This window comes from Plectropomus leopardus, chromosome 9 (genome assembly GCF_026936395.1).
Source record: "Plectropomus leopardus strain MGB_pleo_1.0 chromosome 9, ASM2693639v1, whole genome shotgun sequence".
In the NCBI taxonomy this organism is placed as follows: Eukaryota; Metazoa; Chordata; class Actinopteri; order Perciformes; family Serranidae; genus Plectropomus; species Plectropomus leopardus.
The window spans coordinates 24,642,628-24,658,216 of record NC_142184.1 but is presented as its reverse complement, the minus strand read 5'-3'; the positions used below and the strand labels follow the sequence as shown (position 1 = coordinate 24,658,216).

The window sequence follows — 15,589 nt, the reverse complement described above, 5'->3', positions numbered from 1 at the left end:
AGCCAGTAGTTCTGGTCCCTGTTCTGGTGGGTTATATATGCACGTTCATTCTTTTCTACGTTACCTTTGACTAAAATATATCTCCCTTCCTTATCTGCCACTCATATGTGTGTCTGAATTACCTGCTGATGGACAGGCCAACGGCTGTCAGTGAGGATGTGCTGATAGGCAACCAGTCCGGTACTCCTCCCCCCTGTTGACACCAATGCCGTCCCATCAACCGTTTCTTCCTCCTCCTCCTCCTCCTCCCCTCTCGTTTCAGCCTTCCTCCGTGCCCCGTGATGCGCTGCGGTAGGTCAGGTGCGTAAAGACTCTGAGCAGAGAGAGGGAGGAGAGAGGCACACGGGTGAAAGGGGAGACTTTTATTATCACCATTGTTTCAACCTCACTGGTCCCCCCCCCACCTCCATCGCTGACTGCTCAAATGTCCTGTCTTTTCAACACACCTGAGCTCTCCCTCACTCTCCTCCTCACCCCTCCATCTCCACCACTACCCTCCTCTTTCTCTCTCGAATCTCAGTCCTGCAAATCCCTCCTTACCCCCACACAACTCCTCCTTTGCTCCTCTCCTGTTTCTACCTTCCCTCTCAATGGGCTCACACTGCGTTTGGAGAGAGGGGGAGAAAAAGAGGGGGAGAGAGGTAGAAAGAGAGAGCGAAGGAGGGAGAGCGGCAGGCCTCTGGCTGTAAGGGAGAGTGCACCTGGATGGGCAGGCTTCCTGGACACGCTGTGAGGGGCTATTGTCCTGCATGTCAGCAGCCCCTCTCTTTTAATGGGGCCCGTATATCATCGTTCTGATTATGGCAGATGACTGGGACTCGGGGAGGAGGAGTGGAGATGGGAGATCTGGGAGAGACGTGCATGTGTGTGTGTGTGTGTGTGTGTGTGTGTGTGTGTGTGTGTGTGAGTGAGAGAGCGAAAGGAATAGTATTGGGGAGGGAGGTGGGATGAAGGCGAGGTTTGGGGACAGAGGCTTAAAAACGCAGGGACCCCCAAATCCCCCATCGACTGAAATCCTAGCACTTAACCCCAGCTATGGCATTGTGTGCTGCCGTGGGGATTTTTTCCTCTCTTTTTTTTTGTGGCCGTCATTCTTTTTAATGGACTCTCTCGCTCCATCTACCCCTCCCTCTCTCCATTCAGCCGCTGGATTCTTTAGCTGAGAAAGTTTTTTTTTCTCTTAGTTTATGACTTGTTTTCTTTTCAGAGGTAAGAGGAAGGGAGGTGAAGGCTGGTCACCTGTCCTCTCCGGCCTCAAGCACCCTCTAAGACCAGAAACTGTTAACAGATTTCATGAAAGAAAGAACCATGGAGACCGCTGCAATGAACCATCCTTTTCAACATGCTTGGTTATATTTTTTGCAGTCATGTAAATGTCAGCCAGTGACAGGCAGCAGGAGTTTGACCCATTTGCCTTATAAAGAATGGCCATTAATCTGATGAAAAATCTTGTAAGTACAAAAGTGAGAACTTATCTCTCCATTATCAACCATTTAGATTCAGAAGTGACTCTAAAATCCAAATATATACCCGAAGGGGTTTGCATACATATATATAAGGAAACATCTGGACCAGGAGCTGATAGCCTTTCTCAATAGCGGGTTAACTACAGAACAGATTTCCTCTAAGGTGATACAACAGTATATATCATGTATTGGTAGAAATGTGTACACCAGTACAGATTTGGTCAAATCATTTGAACTGCACAATATATTCAGTATTTGATTTTCATGTGATTCTTGCATGATCTTGTGTTCTTGTAAATCCAGCTCCCTCGCAAGGTAATGTGATTTGAGCAGACATGATAAAGAGTTAGGTTCTAAATACAGAAACCCGCAACACTTGAGGTTATTACTCTCAGGAACCTTGAAAATGATTTCAAAATGAAAGTTTTTACTTCATTAAAAATTTTTTGTTTATACGGTTCCAGTTTTTTGGGTTTTTTTTTTAAGAACGAAGAGAATCAAGATGTGGTGAAGCACGGCATGATTATTTTTGACTAATTTTGAATTGAATTTACAGAACAATTACTGTATTGTGATATAAACAGTTACAGTGACAGAAAATGACATGTACTGTGAAAGAAGATTTTGGCCATATTGCCCACCCCTATTCTCTATACTAAAATATATGAAATGTTTTACTTTACAAGCAGCCTTTTTCTTTCATTAACCTACTTTTGTTGCAGCTCAAATAAAAATTTCTCACCATTTGCTAAGAAAACACCATCGGTGTGCACTGACAATACTTTCTGACAGACAGAATCACTAGTATGGGGCCTCTGTAATGAAATATTTATATATATTTTATATATATTTAAATATTTTCAACTAAACCCATATTTCAGTAAATTACAACTAGTCCATTTACAGTCTGCCATGCAACTTCTCTCTCTAAGACTTTAAACAAAGAACCTTTAATTTAAAAAATGTGTGCAACACAGTATGTGCAACTAATCAATTTAAATAACATGCACACTCTGTTCCCCACTGCACTGCAGCATCTGACTGTTAAGTGTTTCAGTGCTTCACTTGTGGAAGATCTGATCTAACTCAACAGCAGATCAAAGACTGAAGTGTTCATGTTTTGGGTGACTGAGGAGAGAGCGAGTCATTCATTTCAAGGGGACAAATGGCAGCTAATTGAGTAGGTGTTGTAAGAGCTTGTCTGGATACCTTTCAAATGAGCAAAGGGTCATTTCCCCCATAATTAGCTACCTATGTCAGATTTTGTGCGCCATGCCTGCGAGTGTGAGAGAGTGTGCGGGTGTAGCTATGTTCAAGCTATATACATATATATAAATGTGTGTGTGTGTGTGTGTGTGTGTGTGTGTGCGTGTGTGTGTGTGTGTGCGTGTGTGTATTTATTTATTTATTTGGAAACATAATGTGTGTGTGAAACGGGAGTAGGCTGAATTAAGCCATTTTGTTTTATTCTTTTTTATTATTCATTTTTATTATTATTCATTGTCTTTAAACAGCAATACTTTTCTGCATAAATGTTGACAGCTTCATCTTTGTCTTTTTTTCCCCAAAATCTTTAATAATGTTTACTGACCATAGATTTTATGGAACTAAAAAGAAAAACTAAAAAGTTTCTTCAAATTAACTGGCACATTACAACGGCTAGTTTGTGCGTCTGAATGTGCGCCTGTGCATGTGTGCTCATTTACCCAGACCTGATTAGGTGACAGCGGCCATACATCACACTGTGACCCGTGGTGCTGAATCTGGAACAAATATTTACACAATTACAACACATGGACTAAAGAAACAAGCCCATTCCTTTTATCATTTTTTAAGAAATCTATTTAATTCTTGCATCATAGTATTAAACGATTAGAATGCCTATTTTATTATTGCTTTAGATTCGTTGAAAGCCTGACGTATTAGCTGAAAACATTATCGTGAGAGCGAAGGGAAATTTGTGCACAAGGTGTGTGTTCCTTTTAAGCTGCAGACAGGATGACATTACAGACGGTATGTTTTGCTTAAGAAGAGTTTGAGGTTCATTACCTCTCTGCACAGATGGAACTCTATTCAATTTCTGTGCATTTCTTTAAATACAAATGCTGAAAAAAGCTTATGAACACCTATAGCAGATCATATATTCCTTTTTATTTTTCCAAGTAAAAACATGAGGTGGTGGATTTACAGAGTGTGAGTGCATGTCAGAGTACTTCCTATTTGGATGGAGGCAGCCATGTAGAGGGCAGAAAGAAACCTATAATCCCTCTATGCTGCTTGAATGGAGTCATTCTGAAAACAGTGAGTCAGTGTCCGCTTGCCGCTTGGTGCGTCAGATGAGAAGCAGTTAATGTGTCAGTAATTGGACAAGCCGTATATTTTGGGAAAAGCCCTTTATAAAAATATCCACCCACAGACTCAGAGAGTGTGTGTGGTGCACAGGCGGCGCTCTTTACAGCCTGAAGAATAAACAAACAAACAAATAGAAAAGAGATGGAGAACGGCGAAGAAAGGAGGCAGGAATAGCAGCTGTATTCTGCTGGTGTGTCTGGCTGGCAGCTCTCAGGGGATTGGCGGGATTAAGTGAGAGCTGCGGATGACATCACGGGTAAGGACGGCCGCTTAGCTCGTAAAGTGCCCCTTCGATGTGTGCATCTACAGGGCCGGGTGCCAGAGCAAGGGTGTGGGCGAGGGGGGTGAGGGGGATCATTAGTGAGGTTTTATTGGAGCACTGGGGAGGAACCGCTGGTACATGGGTGCAGACGCACAGGAAAACAGGATTCAGACAGGCTGTGTAGTGCAGCTATTTGATTGCTCCCAGACCCTCACTGCAGTGTGTGTGTGTGTGTGTGTGTGTGTGTGTGTGTGTGTGTGTGTGTGTGTGTGTGTGTGTGTGTGTGTGAGAGGGAGAGAGTTAGAAAGGATTGTGTGTTTGATATGATACTGCATGTTGTGGAAGCGAGTGTGTGCATTTGAGATTTCACTTGTATCTGTGTTTGATACATATAAGCAAGCGAGTGTTTAAAAGGATTTGTTGGCACGTGTGTGTAATTGTCTTTTTATACGTGCTCCCGCATGTTCACGCACGCGCCCTTCCTCGTGATGGAAACCAGAGATATCCTATAGCCGTGGGGGCCTGATCTGCGAGTGGGCTGTCCAATGACGTTTGCTCTGAGTTCTCGTAAAATGCACAAGGCAAAAGCCAGAATTCCTTTTCCTTTTCGGAGCCACACCACCCCCCCTCCTTCACACTCCTCCTTCGCCTCTTTCTCCTTATGAACGTATAAAAGACGACAGCAAGGATATCCAGTGCGGGCAGATACAAATCCCACTCCGTCACCTCCAGATGGGACGGCTGCCTTTTACATTGAGAGCTCAGCAGTAGCCCGTCCTTACTCATTGTTTCACTCCATATAAAATGAAATCAGCCACATCTTCTGGGGGTGGCTAAATACCAGCTACCTTTTCCAGTTACACTGGAACAGATCCCTTTGATTGATGTGCGACTGTGTCTTCTGTGGAGATTTGTCGCACTGAAACAGCCCATAATGATCCGCGTGGTGTTTGGTACATGAAGCAGGGCTAGCAGACAGTGGTTTGACACACTCTTTTAAGATTTGCTCCGTCCGTGTGTCTCGTCACTGACAGCCCGGAGGAAAGGCTAGAGGAACTGTATCCTCTCCATCGTGCCACGGCTAGGAAATGAGCCATTCACTCTGACCGCTGCTGTCGAGCCGTCTGACCTCTCAGGGCTGGAGGGCCCACTGTGGTCTCATAAAAAATGCCAGTCATAAAACAGCCGTGGGGGTAAGTCACTCTTGAGCTATTAGCTGGTGATACTGGATGAGATTTCGGTAGGTGTCAGGGTGTAAGATTGGACAAGGCCGGAAGGTAGGCTCGTGTCTCAGAAATGACAGATATGCTGATCATGGTGAAACCGTCAGATCACACAGAGGTGAGTTCAAGTTGTTATCTCCATCATTATAGTGCCTCTGTCAGATTTCTAGTTACAATATTAGTGACACAGCTCATTTAACATAAATATGCCAACCACTCTGGCCCCAAAAGAACAGAGTTTGCCTTGAAATGAACCCTAATAGCGCTATTAGTTCACATTCTCAAAGTTTGCATTAAACAAACTTCTACCCACACACAGTCTAAAGGCACTAAATGCACTGTTATCAATTGGGGGGAAAGGCATTATTACCTATTAGCTGTTTTAATGGTGCAAACAGGGGCGCACAAAGTAAATACTGAGGTTTACGACTTCCCGTGCTTGAGAACAGCATATGTTTGATTGTGGTTGCTAATGTTAAACTAATTAGGGGGTCTGAGGTGAAATACTGTGCAGAACATTCATGTTCACTCATTTGTGACTAAACACTGGTGAACTGTGCACAAAGTGGGAGCATCAATGCTAAATAAAGGCCTAAAAACATTTAATATTAAATTTTGTATTTATTCTTTATGAGTAAACACAATGGACCAGCAATTAAGGGGGAAGTATGATTTATATTTTGGAAGTCTGTTTTCTGTATTGTGGATAAATGTGTGGCAAAAAAACATCAGAGATTAAGAAAAAGCACAAAGCATTGCATATAAAGCCAGTTGCCACCTGTTTTTTGAGCACACCAACAAAAACTAATATAAATACTACAATATATTTGAGCACATTAAAAGTAGTTTTCCTGCTAAATTACTTTTCAAATTTTGCTTAAAGACAAACAAAACAGTTTGTCTGTCAGTGATATAAGGTTTACTAATAAACAGTTTAGGTGTGTCCTGCCCTTTATGTCCCTATTAGGTATTTTTTTTAAACTGTAGATCATATATTTTTGCTCATAAAAGGCCTGCCCAGGATAATATTTCCATATACAGATACAGTATTCTAACACAAACAAATGGTCTTACTTTGGTCTCACGTTTTCAAAATATGGAAACATTCTTCTTAAACATGGCAATGCTCTTAGGTCAGTTCGAAAAATTGACGTTATCTTAAAAAGCTGCAGAGTCAATTCTTCAGCTGGACTGGAGAGTCTCAAGGAGATTGCATGCTGACGAGAGAGACAGGGCAGTGACGCAAGATACTAAAGGAGTGGTGATGGTCATCAAATAAAAATCAGCTTCATACATCTCTCTATTTTATTTTGGTCTTTGACAATGACATACTCATCATGGATCCCTGCAGTAACACCTCACGGGAATATGGTGATTTTACTGGGGACTGAGAGAATGATAGAGCAAGTGAGAGAGAAGGAGAGGAAGTGTGTGTGTGTGTGTGTGTGTGTGTGTGTGTGTGTGTGTGTGTGTGTGTGTGTGTGTGTGTGTGTGTGAAGTATACAGTATTAGCCTGGCGCCCTGGAGGAGTGACAGCGAAACAGTGCTGGCATTTATTCATGGACTCGTTTCCTCCAACAAGGGAAGAAAATGTGAAAAAAAAAAAGACGTTTCCAAAGCACTCCACTCAGCAGAAAAACTGCCTTGGTAGTATATCAGCTAACCCCTATCAAACACCCGCACACACACACACACACACACACACACACACACACACACACACACACACACACACACACACACACACACACACACACACACACACACACACACACATCTAATTTATTCTTGACCCCCCACCATCCTCTTAATCCCGTAAATGTTTTTACAACTTGCTCCGTCACTGAGAGCACTGGACACTGAGCTGTTTACATTAGCCTACCCATGCTAGCTGGCGGCGCTAAACGCTGCGTGGTCGTCTATCAAGTTGAAAGTGTTCTCATAAACATACTAATTAGGCCGTGCTTTATTGTTATTTAGCCCATGTATCGTTAAGTTTGTGTAAACCTACATATTAACCTCTGATTAGGCTGGCTGTGCTAATACTGTGTCATTGCTGCACCACATTTATCATAGCACCGAACACAACATTTGTCACAGGGTCAGTCACCTGTGGCTGGAACAAACAACTCATTTATCGTGTTAATTTCCAAAATTAGAAGCACTCTGTCATGATATCCATGGGAGTTCTTATATTTTGATACTAGATGATACTTGTTTTCATGTTGTTTGTTTTTAATGTCCTTTAAATTTGTGTTGGTGATGTCTTGTTTGAATTATAATTTGAATGCAATTTAGCAGTTCTAAATGTTAAATTTGTTCACTTTTAAACCTTCACACAATCATTTGAGAACGTAGGTTCTGGGCATGTTTGTGTATGTTGCATGAATCCAGCAGACACTGCCTTTCATACATCTCTATCCCTCTGACTTTACTATATTTAAAAGAAGCAAAGACTAACAAAAGCTGTTTGATCCTATTTAACCTAAACAGTGAAAACTACTGGATGCATGAATTTCACTCAGTTACTGTGATACTAATCTCTGGTATGCTCCACCACAAGAACTTCTGTATTTAAAAAATGGGTTAAACTTTTATATCTAAACCAGTATTGTTATTATTCCCGTTTTAATAATATCTTCTTAGTCATATTTTTGTAATACTTTCTTAGCTTACATGTTCTTATCCAATATCTTTTTTCGTGTATGATCTTTGTCTGTAATTTTTGCTATTTATTTAAAGCACACTTGACTTTCTGCCAATTGTGTTATATGTTATTACATAAATATGAATTGACTTTGTACATTTTCTATTTTTCAGCTATCTTTTGTGGACTTTAGGAGCCACAAAAAGCAAGTTGTCATAAACATCTTTAATTGTATTTATAATGCACATGCTAAGGGTGAGGGGAGAGCATTGTTTTTTGTTGTATTATATAGTTATCAATTTGCAAATACATACAATAGATGTTGACAAAACTTTCCTTTGGGGACATAATATGCAGCAGAAATTTTTTTTTAAAAAATGGTAATGTATCCTAATACTCAATTATCAAAAAAAGTTTCAAACCACAATAACATTGAATCGTGACAAGTATCATGATAATATCATATCATGGGCCCTCTGATGATTCCCAGCACATACAGATTGTTGAGGGTTATACAGAGCCAAAGAGAGAGACAGGAACTGGGACAAAATGTACATCTGCGTCGCACCTGTCAATATGCATGTTTCTGCATCACAGTAAGAGTGTAAGAGGATGAATTCAGGTCTAACTGATCGAAGAGCAGCGGATAGATACTGTTGTGGGAGATAAAGCAGCAGGAAAGAGGATGAAGGGAGAAAAGGTAGTACAATGGGACACTCGGGTAGATATTAACTTAAAGAATGAACTGGCTTTGAGTTTGGACATAAAGAAATGAGACTGTCCACAAGATAGACAACAAGCTGGTGATTCTGAGACTCAAGCTGATTTCTTTAAAACAGGAGGCATGACAAGCAGTCCCGCATCATGTGAGCTGACAGCATACACGTCGGTTTATAGAGAACTACTAAGTCTGTAAGGTATTATCGGCGAGATCATTTATCTTTCTAAAACGCTGGAGGTATGTCTTTATACTCAACATGTTCCAAGTAAGAAGGCAATGAAAGAAAAACAAAATCAAAGAAATGTGTCTATTTGAGCTTTGAAGACACTGAATGTGTTTACATGTAACACTACAGCACACAGAAAAGCCATGCATTTTAATGCAATCATCATGACAAATCAAAGGATAGCTGATGGATAGATTACGAGTGGACAGATTTTTGACAAAAGGAAATACAGTATCAGCCCTACTTGGAAATTATTCTAAGGGGAAAATATGCTGTTTGGGACACTGCCCTGAAAAAAGCTGTGTGAACGAAGAAGTCTGGATTTAATATATGTGCAACACACAAGGACTTAAAAACGTTTAATTTTAAATGCAAAAAATGAAACTGAATGAGATAAAAAAAATACAGAGCCACTATTACTGTTCTTCAGATTTTGGGAGACTTTAACCAGGCATTCAACTCCTTTTTTTGTACAATTTATGCAGGCAATAGGAGAGGTAAAGGATGACTTGGTGGCTAATGACATTTTATTGATATGGGGAAAGCTGCCTGCTGTAAGGCATTAAGCTAAGAGAAACTTGAAATCTTTAAAGCTGGACTGTGAAACTCTTGTCTCCCCCCTCTGGCAGTTTAGAGTAATTGCATAATCACTGTCCACGCATTCTTAAAATGAATGCCTGCAAGTGAGTCCACTGCATCTCCAGGCCTCGAGGACAGTCTCTGCCAGTCTGTTTTCAACTTTATTCCTTCTTCTGAATGCCACGTTTTGAGATGTTTTTTGGAGCATCCACTCCAAAAACTTTTCTTGGATGTTATTAGGATTTTCTGCCCTAGCTTCCCCAATACGCCTAGCTACTTTTCCACCGCTATGGTCTTGCCCACCGTTTTCCTTTTTGGAAAATGTATTTCAAGCCATCAATATGTAAAATATCAGAAGACGACATCGCAATCACACACATACAGAAGAAGCATTGAGAAAACAAAAATAGGAGTGTCAATTAAAACAAGAAAAGTGAAACAAATCTGATATTTAAAAAAAAATACATTTCTCACCTTGCCAAAGGGTGATGTAAATGCTTGCACTAGCTTTGGGCACACATATGACTGTGAGACAGCCTGCTGGCATTGCTTAATTGTCTAAAGTAGGCATCTGTTTCATTCTTTGTCTTTGTGCTTCAAACATACAAATCACCAAATACAGGGACTTGCACACCTTTTCAGACTGTTGAGGTGTTCTTTTTCTTTTGAATATTTATGGCTCTTATAAAAATGGTACCGTCTATCCATGGCTGCACATTCTAATGCTACCTACACTGCCACATGGGATATGGCTAATTAGTGCCTCTGTTGCAACCAAAACCATGTGCTATGTTAGCATGAGTCATTTCAAGCTCATGTGCATTATTCTGCTCTTAATATCATTTCCATACAGAAGGTATGTCCATGCATTATGGAAAATTTAGACAACACATTTTGCTAGTCCAAATACCACATAATCAAATATTGTTAGTGGCAAATATAGTTTTCACGTAGTGCCTAGATGGAGCAGCTCATTGTCTGTGTGCTTTGTGTGAAACTTCCTCTTCTTAAGCACTTTGGCTAGAGGACAATGAAGTCATTGTTTCCACTTTTGACTCACACATAAACAACAATGTTCACATTTGTCCACTTTACACCATTAATAACATTTAATTTGAAATGTCTAACACACCGTGGTGTACTCACATGCTTTTTTGGAAGCTCAGACATTTGAGACTTTAGAGTTGTTTAGTGACCGGCAACCTCTTTGATGCAAGTTCCCACATTCACATTATCCTTTACAACATCTACCTTTGCTTACAGCTTGTCTTTAATTTCTGATGTCAGCACTTGTGAATGCAGTGCAGTCTGCTATGCAGTTCTGAAGCAACGCAACACCAACAACACAAACATACAGAGCCTGCTGTATACATTTGGTCTTTAGTTTTCCACCCTGACTCAGACCGCAAGCATGACTACTAAGACTTGGCCTCTAGATTCTGAATTGACCCCAACTTGGCTCAGGGATTATCATATACTATGTAAGGCATCACCACTGTAAACTGCGTTTCAATTTGTACACGCGTGCCTGATGAATTAAACAAAATTAGTAGCTTTGCTGTCCAATGCTTGATTTGTAAGTGAGCAGGTGTCAGAACAAAGAAGATGCTAATCCAACAGGGCAGGTTGAGAGAAAAAAAAGTCATGGAACGGATCAAACACAGAGCCTGGAGCAGACTGCACACCTGGTTTATATACAGAATATTATTGCATCTGATGTGACAATCCAGCCTAGAGTACAGATGCATAACGACCGGCCAAAACCTTCACCTGCTCTGCTCCTGCCTTCAGGAAAACCTGCACGAAGTCTTTGTGTGATTCCACGTTCTCTTCTAGTTCCTTCTGCTCATCATGTCTGATAGCAAGTGTTAGTGTGCTAGCATTGCTGCTAGCCTTGTTAGCTATGTTTTGGTCACCTGTGCCACCAGTCAGTAAGTTTATATGCACAGTTAAGTCGAGCTACAGTTATAGCTCAATTACACCATTTAATTGGACTACTGTCCTTGTCCAAGTATACAAGCACTGGGGGAGAATTGATTTATTGACAAAAGTATGTTCTTTCTTTCTTCTTCTGTTTTTTTTCTTTTTTCTCTTTCTTCTACAAATTATGTTGCTCTATTTACTGGTCAAAGCTTGATGTGGGGACTATGGAGCATGCGGAGAACACCTAGGGCAATTCAGGTCCAGTTGAGGAATATACATGAAAGGGTAAATCAACCACCAACTGCATTATCTAGATGTGTTAGTCTGACTTAAAGGAATTCAACATAGTACAATTCAAAGTCCAGTTAAACTAATACAATAATCTATCATGTAAACATACTGTCTGATGATTGACTGAAACAATTAGTCTTCTTAGTGCCTGACCGAATGGCTACAATGCCTTCTTTTACAATCTAAACATGCCTGTTAAAAAAACGGGCTAACTGGCTGGCTCTTGGTTCTGCTGCCTGCAGCAACCTCGAGAACCGCTCATCTAAAAAACTGCACACTCGACATTGCGCTTCCTTGGGCCCCGAGCAAAACACCTGCCATGACATAGGGGTGTCCCCTAGCAATGTCAAAGTATATTTGTCACTTATTAAAAAGCTTCTTCGGACCATGCTATTTCCAAAGCCAAAAGTACTGATAAATACCCAGGGTTCCTCTGGCGAGATGTTTTTAATGCCAGATGGAATTAAATTTAAGACAAATTTACAGTAACAAAAAGTAAAGGAAAGATTAATAACATCCTACACCCTATTTGTTAGCATTTCTTTCAAAAGACTTTAGCGACTTTTTAAGGACCCGTTGTAAGCCTGTGCATCCCTGATACCTGAAATGTTTGTTTTTGCTGGGATGTAACATCTTCAGTGCATCTGCTCTTAAATGTACTGTACCCAGCAAATATTTGGGGTCTTCTCTCAATAATCCAAACAGTTTGTACTTCTGGCAATAGTAAGCCACTACTGATAAACATGCCCCATGGATCTCAAGAGCTCGCACTCAACACTGCATTTTCTTCAGTCCTCAGCAATACACCAGCCAATGAATGGTTGTCAAAAATCGGAGGACGTACAGTTCATACAGACATACAGACAGAAACGTCTTCCAATTTTAGTTGGTCATTGAGTGATAGAGAAATGCTTACTACTGATACTAACAATTATGTACAAAGTTATCAAAGTTTAATGGTGCCAGAGGAAGTACAGGATCCCACAAAGTATTTGCTATTCTTAAAGTGGAGTGTTCTAAGTCTTGTTGCTGTCCCTTCCTCTGTGTCATCTTCATGTTTGCATGGCCTTGCCCGGGGTCAATGTCTGCTTGAGTTCCAAGATCTGAACAATCACAACATAAACTCTAGATAAATTTCTCTGACTCTGTGATTATGTGCACACACTGCACAATGGCAGATAAAATCGCTATTTCAAAATCGGGTTCTCATGATTTATGTGAGCCATTATCAAGTTCACATCTTCCTTCCTCTAAACAATGAAATCCAAAAATCTATAGACAGATTATGCTAAATCCAGACGATGGTTTGGTGATTACAGTAACGACTTCAAATAGCACATAATGACAGACGTAGTGGAGCAACATGCGGCAGGAAAAAAGCTTGGGGGTAGAAATCTTTCTGGGGAGTATTATTGCTGACATCACAACACTAAGGCTATTTATGGACATCTTCATTAGCCGTCATTGGCATCAATTTAATAAGAGATCTGTGGGATATAATCCAGGCGGGTGAAAGGCCTTTGATTTTAACAGACCATTTAAGGGTGTGTGCAGGCAGGTGTGCATGTTTATGTGAGTAAATGCATGGACAGGTATGCAGCTCAGTGTAAATCTGTGTGTGTGTGTGTACGCGTGCGCATGCATAAGAAGGCAAACTCTGGGGCCGAATGGATCTTTGCGTGAGTGTCTATAATTGGCGGCAGAGGGAGAATCTGTGAGCTGACATCTGCAGTTGATTTTTTGGTGATAATAAATCAGGTTTCTCTCTCCGCTGGTGTGCTTCCACACAACTCTCACTCTCTCTCGTCTGTGTTTCTCTATGTATTACACACGCTCTCTCTCTTCTTCCTCTTCTCCTTCTCATTTCCTCAAGCCTGTGGAAACCCAAGGACTAGCTGTACAGAGTTCCTGCAAAACTTTGGACTCAGCCTCACTTTTTGGGTGGCCACACAAGTTGAGTTGTGAAAGCTCATTCCTGGCCAAAGCTATAGCGGCAGAAAAGGGAAGAAGTGTAAAAAGTAGAGAGCTGCTCTGTGATTATCAGCGAGTGGAGGTGGATGGAGACAACGAGGTGTGAACAGGCCGCACCTGAGGGGAGGAGAGTTTGGCAAATCCTGAAACTGCTTGTGTGGAGTCCAATTTTTGCTGACTGCAACCATCTCCACCATACATGACTGAGAGGGTTTGCCACTGAGCCATTTCTCTCCACATCAATTTCCTGTCTAGCCACAGCCTCAACACCAGATTTGGGGCTGAATGACTGCTGTTTTGATTATCCTTCTTCCCGTTACATTAAACATGATCTGGAGTCTGAGTGAAAAAATAAGGGAAAATCCTTTTGGAGCGCAGTTGGTGAAAGTTTCTTTCAATCCATATTCCACTGACGATTACAAAATTCATGCTCCAAAACATAATCTGTATGTCAAGAGATTACCAAAGGTAAATATTGTAAACATTTTTGATTACTGTGTTTTTCATTTAACAAAGTCACTAAATCAAACAATTCGAGATTGTGTTTACTTAAAACGTTTGTCATATTGTGCTGCATTTTGTGCAGATGTGGCAGAAGGGGAAAAAAAGGAACATATCATGTTTGCTTTGCCTGATCCTGAATGTTGCCCCTTCCACAGTTGATGTGAAGCAACATGCCTCTTCAAAGCCGAGAAACACTGATTGTATCATTCAGGGTGTTTTTTTTTTTTTTACTTATGAGGGGAAGAAGAGTGCTGAATATCTCATTCTGACTCTTCTTCACTGTCTCACTGATTCGTGTGTGCCATCCAGGGGGAAGATTCAGTAATGACCACACACCATGCATACCTCAGTATTGACTATGGAACAAAGCGTGTGTTTCAAGGGATATTTGGCTGATTTGGAACCAGCTTTGGATCATACATTGTTAGCAGTCTGTGCAAATCAACTGTGGTAAACTTCCCTTCTTCTTACCAGTGCCTGGATCACCCTGCTCCCCCTCCACATGATGCAAAACGTGCCATCTAGGTGTTTCGCTGGCTCTTGGGCTTCTGCTCAAATTACAGGCAGTACTTCCGAATTTATGTATTGCCCACCACCCATTCCGCCACCATGAATACAAGATTACAGACGTGTATAAGAGACAGACTCCACCCCCTCTCTTTCTCTCTCAGATTCAAACCAAACTCCTCAAACTGTAAAAATAGGCAGTGCTAATCAAATATAATAAAATATTATGTCAATGCATTGCCTATTTCTCTCCTAAAACATTTTCAGAAACATATTGTAGTGCCCTATTCAGCTGTAATATGAACAGGAAGTGGGAACCATACTGTTTCCTACAAAGTAAAAACAGAGGTTGGAAAAAAAAATTGATCAAACTGTAAAACCCTAAGGAAATAAAGACCAACATCATATTAGTGTGTTTCCTATTTCTCACCTTGAATGTTTTCAAAAACATGTTTTAGCTTACTGTATAACTGTAATATAAGATTTTTTTGACACCAGCTGGCCACCATTGTGTCAAACGGGCAAGTTCACATAAGGTCATTTCCAGGTGGGAGCGTTTATTGTTCTGGTGTGGCGCACTGCATTCTGGTAGATGTAGGTTTTCTACCTCTTGATCAAAAGAAAATGCCACAGCCCTTTATCTCTGGTCATGTAACACCAATTTCAAATGAGCATGCAAAGACGGCCTATTTTTATGAAAAGACCATCTTTCCAGCAGGGAATTACTTATACAATTAATGAATGCAATATGTGAATATGTGTAATATGTGTTTGCATGTGCACAGTGTGCATGTGTGAATGTAAATACAGTGCTGAACCTTGGGGATGGACAGACAGGGCTTGAAGTGATTTCTCAAGCCAGAGGGAAAAAGCAGAACATATAATGTTGGAAAAAAAAAAGGCCTTGATCGCTCACG

The 15,589-nt window shown here is 40.8% G+C and overlaps 1 long non-coding RNA gene across 1 annotated transcript in view; it reads right to left on the bottom strand.

Moving 5' to 3' along the window:
* Positions 1–215: 215 nt before the first annotated feature.
* The window catches only part of LOC148188748 (uncharacterized), a 67,698-nt gene continuing 52,324 nt past the window's right edge, over positions 216–15,589 (bottom strand). Inside the window, exon 3 of the long non-coding RNA XR_015777340.1 lies at positions 216–313. This is a non-coding gene — a long non-coding RNA (uncharacterized LOC148188748). The remainder of the gene's footprint in view (positions 314–15,589) is intronic.